Source organism: Giraffa tippelskirchi, chromosome 10, assembly GCF_054371585.1.
Source record: "Giraffa tippelskirchi isolate mGirTip1 chromosome 10, T2T-mGirTip1v1.2.pri, whole genome shotgun sequence".
NCBI classification, from domain to species: Eukaryota; Metazoa; Chordata; class Mammalia; order Artiodactyla; family Giraffidae; genus Giraffa; species Giraffa tippelskirchi.
Window position 1 is genome coordinate 137,600,320 of NC_137284.1, and position 12,132 is coordinate 137,612,451.

A 12,132-nucleotide genomic window follows, 5' to 3' on the forward strand; every position below is an offset into this window, starting at 1 on the left:
CTTTTGCTATAACATGAGTTAATCTCCAGCTGAAGCTGAAGTTCCAATACTTTGGCCACCTGACGCAAAGACCTGACTCTTTGGAAAAGACCCTGATGCTGGGAAGGATTGAAGGCAGAAGGAGAGGAGACAACAGGGGATGAGATGGTTGAATGGCATCAATCACTGACTCAATGGACAAGAGTTTGAGCAAGCTTGGGGAGATGGTGAAGGACAGGTAAACCTGACGTGCTGCAGTCCGTGGGGTCGCAGAGTCGGACATGACTAAGTGACTGAACAACAACAGATTGGGGAGAGGGAGGCTATGAGCCTGTCAAGACATTTGACCCTGAAAACCTCGAATTCCTCCTGCTCCCCTGGAGGGTTGCTTGGCATATAATCCTGGAGGGGGGCACTGAGGCTGTGCTGCGCCCTCCCCCAAATCCTGCTGCTTGGGGTCTAATGGTGGGGTGCAGCTTCAGGTCCTGCTCCCTGCAGAAGAGCTCCAGGCAGTCCACCAGCAGTGGGCGCACCAAACCCGGCTCTCAACCCAGGGCATGCCGGCTAAGGACGGCCACCTGCTGCTCTGTCCCAGCTGCACCCACATCTGCTCTAGGTCTGTCAGGAGTTGCCTCCTCTGCAACATTCATCTAATGAAGAGGGTGAGGGAGGGAGAGGGGGCCAGACCAAGGGGCTGAGGGGACAGCCGCAGGGAAGAGGACCCCCACGGGTCTCTTAAGAGTCTCTCCTGCCCTCTTTTTATTTCATAAATGGTTTAGTACCAGCTGTGTACACAGTCCCACATTAGACACACATGCCACACCACAGAAAATTTATGCACCACACCTTACACACCCCTCCACATATACCACACAAAATACATACCCCTCTACAGACCCCAGATATACTAGGGTCCTAGATATACTGGGACCATTCACCCCTGTCCCAGCCTCTAATCCAAGCCACACACCACACCACACACACCTCTCCACATATACCACACAAAATACACACCACACACACACCACATATACTAGGGCACGCACATGCACACACACACACCCCAAATATACCAGGGGCACACACACACACACACACTCCAAATTCACCAGGGACACACACACACACACACACACACCCCGAATATACCAGGGGCACACACACTGCCCCCAAATATACCAGGGACACACACACCCCAAATACACCAAGGACACACACACACACTCACACACACACACACTCACACACACACACACTCCAAATTCACCAGGGACACCCCCCCCAGATATACCAGAGGCACACACACTGCCCCCCCCACACACAAATACACCAGGGGCACACACACACACCTCAAATATACCAAGGACCGACACACACACACACACACGCACGCACACGTCATTCACCCCTGTCCCGGCCTCTAGGCGAGGTTGGGGAGTTGGCCGCCCACGCAGTGACGCAGGAGCTCCTCCGCTCGCTCTGTCTTTGGAAAGAAAGCGCGTCACCGCCTGGAGCGGCGGGCCTGTTGTTCCCTCCCAAGCTATGCCCCGAGAGGGCCTCTTACTTCAGAGCCGAGATGTATTGATCTCATTTTGCAGACAGAGAAAATGGAGGCGGGGAACGTGAGCGGAAGGTGAAAGCAGCTTCAGAAGCCCCAGCCTCTGAACGGTCCATGCCTCCGCGAGGGATGCTGGAGGAGGGAGAAGACATGCGGGGCCGCGTGCGGGGGTCGAGCCCGGGACAGAGGCCAGCAGGCCTGGCCGGCCCTCGCCTGCTGGGGCCGGAGACATTTGGCCTCCTCCTGGACGCCCGCCCCACCCCCGTCCTCCTCAGCAAGAGCAGAGAAGCTTCTGCCCAGAGGGGCGACCATCAGTGACCAGACTAGGGTGTGAAGAACTCCCTGGTCCTCGAGGAGACATTGGCACGGCTGTGGGGAGGTTAACATTTGGTGCGTGGCAGCCGGGTGACCTCCTGGATCAGGGTGGAGCTGATGCTAGAATAACTCCAGGGCCCGGGAGTGGGGAGAGGCCCCTGTAGACCTTCCTCCCTCCCCACGGAGGGCAGAATTCGGGGACAGAAGCACCCCGGGGCCCGGGCAGAGCTGGGCCTCCTGCAGCTTCAGAAGTGCGTGTGTGGCCCTGCGTTTCTGAACAGCCCCTCCCTGTGGGCTCCCTGTCACCCCTGGCCTCTGCCTTCTGCGCTCCCCAACTTTGATGAGCCCCCAGAAGCAGAGCGCAGGGGGGAGGGGCCATCGGCTCTGAAAAGGGAATTCTAGAAACAGAGCCGCAGGACGTTCATCTTTCGGGGCTGTGGGGACCAGGGGACCCATGCGATGAGGGGCCTGGCGGCATGGGGAGCCACTCACAGCTCTCCACCCTCCGGGGAAGAGCAATAGTAGGGTTTCTTTACCACAACTCCCCAGGGCGCCAGAAACCTAGTGGACACAGGCCTAGGAGTTGTGGAGAGGCAGGGACTGCCCGCGGTGGTGCAGCACCTCGGGGTGCGTTAGACCTGGACGCTCTCTCCTTCACCCATAGGGTGTAGGTTCTGTCCTCTGGGCCAGAGCGGTGCTGGGAGGGAGCCTGGGGGGACTTCTGCCTCCCTTGAGCTCTTCAGAACCCCGAGTCCTCAGAGTGGGTGGGGGGAAGGGGGCCCGGGGGAGGGACATCAGGCCTGCTCACTGGGACGGTGTCTGAGGCCAGCGAGGAGGCCCAGAGGCAGAGATGCCCGGGGACTCTGGATCCCAGCCAGGAGCCAAGTGGCCATCAGACCCCAGGCTCCAGGCCCCACCTTGCGAGGCCCCGCAGGAAGCCTGGCACCTCTCCCAGAGCCTGCTGGGCTGCCTGCCACCATGTCTGCACCCGGGAGAGCCTGCGGCCTGCACGCGCTGCCCTGGGGACTGGATGCGTGACTCAATCCCTGCTTTGCTAATCACTCCACTCTCCTCCCTCTCGCGTCTCACACAGCCTTCCTTCCCCTGGAGAAAAGCATGCGCATCTGACAACTCGTGCGCCTGCTCTCCGTGACGCATTCATCTGTCCTTGCCCCTGCTTCTGCTCTGCGCAGCCCCCACGCTGCCCTCCCCAGCTTTCTGTCTCCAGCTCCAGCCTCCGCCAGGATGACTGTCTGTGTGCCCATACCTTACCCCGGGGAGTGTCTGTCAGGGTGAGCCCTCTGCTGTGTCAGGCAGCCCTCCTGTAACCTCTCTGCCCACTCAGAGGGGCACAGACCCACCACCAGGAGGTATCTGAGGAGGGAGCATAGGAGCGCAGTGGCCAAGCTCTTCCTTCTCAGGCCAGCCACTCAGCCTTTCCATGACCAGCAGTACCTCCCCTAAAGGGAATCAAGAACAAGGTGACTTTCTGGGTTTTTTTTTTTTTAATCTTTCTCTGCTTTGACCAGAGGCCAAAAGAGGCCAAATAAGCAATGGGAGGTCCCAAGACTGTCCAGGGTGCCTGTGACCTGACACCACAGAGCTTGCCTGATGGGAAAAGTGACCCCCTCCTGCAGTGCAGTCAGGGCTCACAGGCGGCACTGTGTAGGGGTCAGACTTCTAGAGTGGGCTCTGGTACCAGCACCCAGCTGCACCCCAGGCACTCACAGATCCTCTCTGAAAGTGAAAGTAGTGAAAGTGAAAATCAGACTCTTTGCAACCCTATGGACAGTCCATGGAATTCTCCAAGCCAGAACACTGGAGTGGGTAGCCTTTCCCTTCTCCACGGGATCTTCCCAACCCAGGGATTGAACCGAGGTCTCCTGCGTTGCAGGAGGATTCTTTACCAACTGAGCTATAAGGGAAGCCCCAATATCCTCTCTGGGCTTCTGTAAAATGAAAACAGTTCAACTGTTTGATTCCCAAGGCCGTTTCTATGTTTTCAGAGCCATGACAAAGAAAAAAAAACAGAACAAAACTCCCCTAAAACCTGAAGCAGGCTGAAAAGCCAATATTACTTGCCTGTGGGTTTCACGATATATAACAACTCCTTTCTTTTTTTTAAGGCTAAATAGAAAAATGACTTCACAGGCCTGTGACCTGGGTAGTCATACAGAACCCTGTGCTTTGAATGGCCCTGTGTTGGATATAATGCTTTGCTGTGGCTGTCTTAAAAGTCTTGATAAGTTTTGTACAAGGGCCCCACATTTTTATTTTACACTGGATCCTGCAATTGTGACGCTGATGCTGGCTACAGATACTTAGAATGTTGGTCAAGGAGAACCTTGGACAAGTCTGCAGTGTTTTTTGTTTTATAGAATTGTGGCATCTGGAATACAGAAATGTTGGACATTTCCTCATTTTCAGTTCCCTGGGGAAGGCGGAGAGGGTGAGGCAATTAAGGAAGCACTTGATGAGAGTTAAATTGTTCAAGGGGACTAGGAGTTCCATATCCACAGTTACTGTTCTTGGAGTTAGGTGCAGCCAGGGTTCTGGAGACTGATTCAGACATCTTCTGTAGGGAAAGACTACTACTGTTGCCTGATACCCGTTATCTGCTTCTTCTGTAGTGCTAGGATTATTAGCTGGCCATGGCAGGAAAAAAAAACCCAAAAAACTTTCCCCAGGTTCTTTTGCAGTTAGTTATGTTTGTGTGATTTTTTTTTTTTTTTTGGCCATGCCTTGCAGCATTTGGGATCTTAGTTTCCCAACGAGAGATTAAACCTGTGCCTCCTGTATTGGAAGCACAGAGTCCCAACCACTGGGCCACCAGGGAAGTCCTGTCCATGTGATTAAGTGCTGGTCAGTGGGATGTGTGTGCCACCACCCCATTGGTATGTGTTCTTACTTCTGTAACATCACAGAAAAGTTTGAAACTTTTAGACTAGGATCTGAAGAAAAAACACATGCTATTAGTTGTTATCATTTCACAGCAGAAATTTATTTAGGAGTGAATTGATAAATGTGGTGTGTGCTCAGTTGCTCAGTCATGTCTAACTCTTCTCAACTCCATGGACTGTAGCCCGCCAGACTCCTCTGTCTATGGGATTTCCCAGACAAGAATACTGGAGTGGGTTGCCATTTCCTACTCCAGGGGATCTTCCTTACCCAGGGATTCAACTTGCATCTCCTGCATTGGCAGGCAGATTCTTTACCACTGCGCCAGCTGGGAAGCCTAATTGATACATAGGTGCCCTTTAGTGTATAGTTCCTCAAACAGGAAGATGAGACTAGCATTCCATCTCTAAGGAGATGCTGGTGGGGGGAGCAGATAATAAGTAAAATCTCAGGTATATGCAATGAAGAAGAACTGAGCAGGTGGGGTATGGGGATGGTAAGTGCCAGGGATGTCATTTCAAGGTTAACATGAAGGAGTCTGAGGAGGTGATTTTTGAGGAGAGGGCTTAGTGAAGACAGAGAGGAGCTGTTACAGATAGCTGGGGTAAGAACATTTGGGGGAAAGGGATACAGTAAAATTGTTCTGCCAATAGTGGAAGTCTCTTGAGATTCAGACTTGTATTTCCAACTATCAGTTGTCATCTCCATCTCGATGTCGCAGTAGCATCTCAAACTCAACATGTTTAAAATTTCTCCTCTGCTCCAAACCAGTTCCTCTTCCTCTGTTTCTGTTAGTGCCACTATCTTCATATCATAATAACCTAAACTGAAATGTTGGCATTGTGTGCGCCAGGTTACCAAGTTGTGACCATTTTTCTTCTACAAATACTCTCCAGTCTTTTCTGCCACCCCTGGCATCCAGGCCCTGGATTACTGCAGCAGCCTCCTCACAGGTCTCCATGCCTGTAGCTGCTCCAGCTTCTGTCCATCTTCAAGACTGTGCTCAGTCATCTTCCTTCAGCACCACTTTGACTTCCTGTGCTCAGCAAGCTTCAGAGTCTCTACAAATAAAGTCTGCAATCCGTAGCCTAGTAACCAAGGTCCACCTTTCCTTCTGGTCCCATCTTCCCATGCTCTTCTAAGTACATCTTTATTTGGATTCTTTGCAGTTTTTCAAAGACAGCTCTTCCTCTCCTGTCCATGTCTTGATTCCTTCTGCTTCCTTCTCCTCCTGGAATTCGATTGCCACCTTTCTCATGAAGACTTTCCTCAGCTCCTTGCTCAGCAAAGCTTTTTCATCCTTTGACCTATAGGATCCTCTTCATGTCACTTTTTTTCGGGACCTTTGTGATTGTAAAAGGACTACAACATTGAAAAAGTTCTGAAAATGGAAAAGCAATCATCCATATTCCTATTTCAACAAGTTGATTTCACATTTGGCTATTTTTCCTAGTTCTGGTGATCTGCATGCATATTTTTACATAATTGTAATCATAATAAACATAAAATTCTGATTTGTTTTCACTTCCACCCAACATTCCCCCCATCTTTCCACAGTCTTTCCAAAGTTGTAGGAGTTTAAAAAGAGGTCAGAATAAGTCTGTAAGTGTCTTGGAGAAGGGAATGGCAACCCACTCCAGTATTCTTTCCTGGAAAATCCCATAGATAGAGGAGCCTGGTGGGCTACAGTCCATGGGGTCGCAAAAGCCGGACACAACTTAGTGACTAAACCACCACCTCCAAGTGTCTTACGGAGTTGATGTACTGTAATTTATAAGACCATCTATCACTGACATTTGATGGGTTTTGTTATAGTCGAGCTATTAATAGACTAGAAAGCTATTTCAAAGTAAAAAGGAAATCTTAAGGCTTCTATTTCTAGCACCTAGCTAACTACTTCAATCAGTATTTGTTGGATGGATGGATAAATAAACAAATGCACACAAATGAACATCCTTAGACATCACTTTTTTTCTGTTGAATATTTTCCCAGCCAAAGAGTGCTAAAAGAGCATTAATATCTTATATAAAATATTTTACTATGAAATTAACATTTTGGGGGGCTTTGCACATTGTGAAGTGAAAGTGAAAGTACTAGTTGCTCAGTCGTGTCCAACTCTTTGCAACCCCATGGACTGTAGCCCGCCAGGCTCCTCTGTCCTTGGGATTTTCCAGGCAAGAATACTGGAGTAGGTTGCCATTCCCTTCTCCAGGGGATCTTCCTGACCCAGGTCTCCTGCATTGCAGGCAGATTCTTTACTGTTTGAGCTACCTGGGAAGCCCTTGCACATTGTGGCAGATTGTATTTTTCAAAAATGGTCACATCGATATATGTCCCATCCCACATGCTATGATGTGGGATATCCCTCCATTGAGAGGTGGAATATATGTTCTTGCCCTTTGAAACTGTTCATTTTTTTATACCTGTGTTGATTAACAGAATCAGTTCAGTTCAGTCCCTCAGTCGTGTCCAATTCTTTGTGACCCCATGGACTGCAGCATGCCAGGCTTCCTGTCCATCACCAACTCCCAGAGCCTACTCAAACTCATGTCCATCATGTCAGTGATGCCATCCAACCATCTCATGGTTGGATGGCATCTCATTCTTATGAGAATACAATGGAAGAAACAGAATACAGTGGAAGAAACATGGAACTTTCAAGCCCAGGTTATAAAAGGTAATAGGCTCTGTCTCTATCTCCCCTCTTTCTTAAGACACTTGCTCTTGGAATTCAGCCACTATGTTATAAGGAAGCCCAAGCCACATGTAGAGGCCACATGTGGGCCTTGTGCCTGCATTCCCAATGATGTCCCCAGTCAATACCCAGAATCAACCACTGAACATGGGAGTGAACAGCCTTCAGATGATTCAGTCATCCAGCCCCACACACTGTGGAGAAGAGAGAAGCCATTCCCATTGTACCCTATCTGAATTCCTGATCCACAGGGAAAGATACCAAATGATTATTGTTTGGGGCAATTTGTTATACAGCAGAAGTGGCTGGAACACACACATAGTTAGTCCCATGTTGTGTTCCGAAAGATTTGTAGTAATTTGCAGATTCACCACCACCTCATGAGCCCTGGTGTGTGGCCTCTTTGTGGGCATTGACCTCAAAGTCTGCATATCTCATCTCTTTTTCTCATCTGTAAGCTCCTTGAGGGGATACATCACTGCATTTTTATTCTCAGTTCTTAGCAGGCACTTGGTAAATGTTTATCCATTTGTACATTTGTTAGAAGTATACATAACTAGGGTATGCATTGTCCTGGCCAGGGAGCACAGAGTTTGACCGTGTAGTAGACTGAAGCTATCTTGGTTTCCTCATTAGAGAAAGCAGATTCCAGAGAAGCAGCTCAGAAAACACATGCTCTAGTCGGACATGACTGAGCGACTTCACTTTCATGCATTGGAGAAGGAAATGGCAACCCACTCCAGTGTTCTTGCCTGGAGAATCCCAGGGACGGTGAAGCCTGGTGGGCTGCCATCTTATGGGGTCGCACAGAGTTGGACACGACTGAAGTGACTTAGCAGCAGCAGCAGCAGCAGCAGTCCAATTACACACAAGCTTGGAGGAAACTATACAGGGTGTCAGGGAATGGGATAATGGTATCCACTCTGATAATGGATCAGAGTGTTCCCAGCCCTGAAACCTTACAGCTGCTCCCAATACAGCTCCGGCTGTAAGGGACTGCATGATGCCACCAATTTTGCTTTCTAGCGAGAAACTACCGGCAGATACATATCTAGATGGTATTTCTCCCACTGCCATGCCTACTCTTTACTACTGAATCAATTTTCATAGAGCCCAGCACAAAGGAATGCATGGAAATGTAGAGCAGGCCCTCTGCCTTTCCTTCTACAAGTTTAGATCCACTGCCAGTTGCCAGCTTCTTGCCTCCTTTCTTCCCTGCCACACTTCCACTCTCTGGCCAGAGAGCTCTCCCTATGTCCTCTCCCTTTGAAACTTGTACTTATGTTGATCAACAGAACGCAGTGGAAGAAACACAGAACTTTCAAGCCCAGATTGTAAAAAGTAATATGCTCTGCCTCTACCCACTCCCCTTTTTCTCAGGATACTTGCCCTTGGAATTCAGCCACTATATTATGAGGAAGCCCAGGTCACATGTAGAGGCCACATGTGGGCCTTCTGCCCGCATTCCCAATGATGGTCTTTAGCATAGAAAGCACACTCATAAAAATTCCAGTCAAAAAAATAAATGATTGCTTTTCAAGTGAATTCTGTCTACTTAACCCAATTATTAATTCAACAAATATTTACTGAACACCTGACATGCACCTGCCCTCAAGAACGATAAGGAAGTCACAGTCTAACAGAAGCTTCATCATTCATAGGAGTTCTGTCCAATCAAGAGACTTGCAGTTTTCCTTGGGTACTTGTTCTAGCATAGCCCCACTATTACAGGTGCCAGGTCAGGGTCAAGAGGGCAAGTCAGCCTGGGGTTGGTTGAGTGGAGAGGTAGGATGTGTGGGAAAATAAGAGTTGTGAGGTGGGAAAAAGAGGAGAGTGAAAAATACTGGATTAAAACTCAACATTCAAAAAACTAAGATCATGGCATCCAGTCCCATCACTTAGATGGGCAAACAATGGAAACTGACAGACTATTTTCTTGGGCTCCAAAATCACTCTGGACGGTGACTGCAGTCATGAGATTAAAAGATGCTTGCTCCTTGGAAGAAAAGCAATAACAGACCTAGACAGTGTATTAAAAAGCAGACATTACTTTGCCTACAAAGGTCTGTATAGTCAAAGTTATGATTTTTCCAGTATTCATGTATGGATATGAGAGCTGGAAATGAGCTCTTTGGCGGATACGAGCACCAAAGAATTGATGCCTTTGAACTGTGGTGCTGGAGAAAACTCTTGAGAGTCCCTTGGACAGCACAGAGATCAAACCAGTCCATCCTAAAGGAAATCAACCCTGAATATTCACTGGAAGGACTGATGATGAAGCTGAAGCTCCAGTACTTTGGCCACCTGATGCAAAGAACTGACTCACTGGAAAAGACCCTGAAGCTGGGAAAGATTGAAGGCAGGAGGAGAAGGGGACAACAGAGGATGAGATGGTTGGATGGCATCACTGACTCAATGGACATGAGTTTGAGCAAACTCTGGGAGATGGTGATAGACTGGGAAGCCAGGTGTGCTGGAGTCCCTGGGGTCACAAAGAGGTGGACACGACTGAGCGACTGAACAACAACGAGGTGGGGGAAAGTAGCAACTTAGATACAGTAGTTTAAATGAAAAATCATTTCTCTGGCTACACAGAAAAACACCTAGTGTTTTATTGAAGAGACACTGTATATTAGGATGTGGACTTTGCCTCCAGGTTCTATCCAAGGCACTTGGTCTAAGTGGAGTCTAACCACCACTTTAAGGCAGTGAACTCCAGGTATTCTCAAGATGGCATAAAAAAAAACTTTAAAGAATTCATGCAGAGCATTTAACTGGAAGCAGAGCATTGTACTGAATTTATTTTTAATGTTGGTTAACTAACTTGAGATGGAAACCGTAAAACACCTTTTCAAACCACCAGGTTTGGGGACTGATGGCTTTAGTACAGACTTCCTTCTGCCAAGTCTCACTTTGACAAGTTAACAGGACTACTCATCTGCCCCTCAGGGTGTCCAGTGGATGATACCCTCCCCATTAGGAACAAAAGGGGCCTTTCTTTGGAGCTACAGCTCAGCCAGTTAATGCCTGTATTCCCGGCCAAAACTATCACAGAGCTACTGGTTCCAGTCTACACACCATGTATTTGAGGAAGAATCATGCCTGGCTTTGACTCCTGAAAAAACAGATTTGCCCCCAACAGAGCAGATCGCCACCTTCTGACTTTCCTCCTGTGGGATGCAGTTCATGAAAGCAGAGTCTGATTCAGGGTTGTTATTTTTTCCTTCTAGTTTAGAAACGGTAAAGGAGGGAGATAGTGTTTTCTTGGTAGACCAGAAAGCCCAGCCTTCAAGATACAAGGGCAATACTGTCTTTGATTGGGGAATGGCCAGGTCTGGGGTTGGGGAAGAAAATAGGGAGCAGGAGGCAGATACGGCTAGGCTAGGAGAGTAGGGGAGGGTGTGAGTGTGTCAAGGCATGAAGATCTATATACATCTCAGCACAGTCCAGGAATGAGAGGGTTGCTTTACAATGCCAAAAGAGCCATTTCCTAGTTTTATATTAATGTTATTCTGAAAGACTTTTATTTTTTAAAAAATACTTACTTGGCCATGCCAGGTCTTAGTTGAGGAATGCAGGATCTTCGATCTCCATTGCAGCATGTGGGATCTGGTGCCCTGACCAGGGATTGAACTCGGGCTCCCTGCATTGGGAGCATGGAGTCTCAGCCACTGGACCACTAGGGAAGTCCCCTGAAAGACTTTTTAAGTCTGTTTTCTCCCTTACCCTAAAGCACACTGTCATCCATTATTTTCATTCAGCTTCTCAGTGATCACTGAGGTATAAATATCTTTCTTATGTCCAGAAATTGGTGTGAAAGGTTAACTGCCCTGCCCCAATAGTGACAGAGCTCAGTCCTCCCAAGTCTCAGCTGGTTCAAGCCAGTGGCTTTTCTAGCCAGATGGACTGTGGAATATTCAGTTTGCTTTGGGGGCATGAAAGAATCTAGTTATAACTTTATATTTCATCCTTAGCAGTGGCTGAGATTGTATGCATGTTGACTTTGCTGTGGAATATCTCTGGGGTCACTGCTGTCTTGGGTAAACAGGATTCTGGGCACACATGAGGTTGTTCTCCATACCTATCCTGCTGTACTGGACTCTTCTTCCTAAGGCCAACTGAGGTGCCACCCTCCATAGAATCTATAACCTATTCCCCGGGCCAGTGCAGTTCATTTGGTGTGGAAATGGAATTACTGATGACCATTCAGGGATCAAATTAGAGACGTGGCTCAGAGCTAATGCCTAACAATCCTGCAGTCTCAGCACAAAGCCACCAGCATACACAGTGAGACGTGGCAGTCACTGGGGCCTAAGAAGCACAGGTGCTGATTGTGCAAGCTGCTCTCACTCCACGTGGCCAGACAACCACCCGTTCCCCCTCCCCCCTCCCAGATCCTTCCCAAAAGGCCTTTTGCTAGAGATCCCAGCCCTCTGCTGCTTGGCCCTGTCTATAACCTGGGGAGTGCTATGACTGAATCCACCTGGACAGATGGTTGGGCCAGCTGACCTCTCCCAGCTCCTCACAGTGGACCCTGTAGCATCTGGGCCAACGTGCTGCTGCTAAGTGCAACAGCCTCACCCCAGGTCATTAAGGAAGATCCCCAAGTACAAGGAATTGGCTATGTGTTTTCCTAACACCTGCACTTTTTAGGCAGTTTCCCTGCTGCAGCTCTTCAGGCCTGGG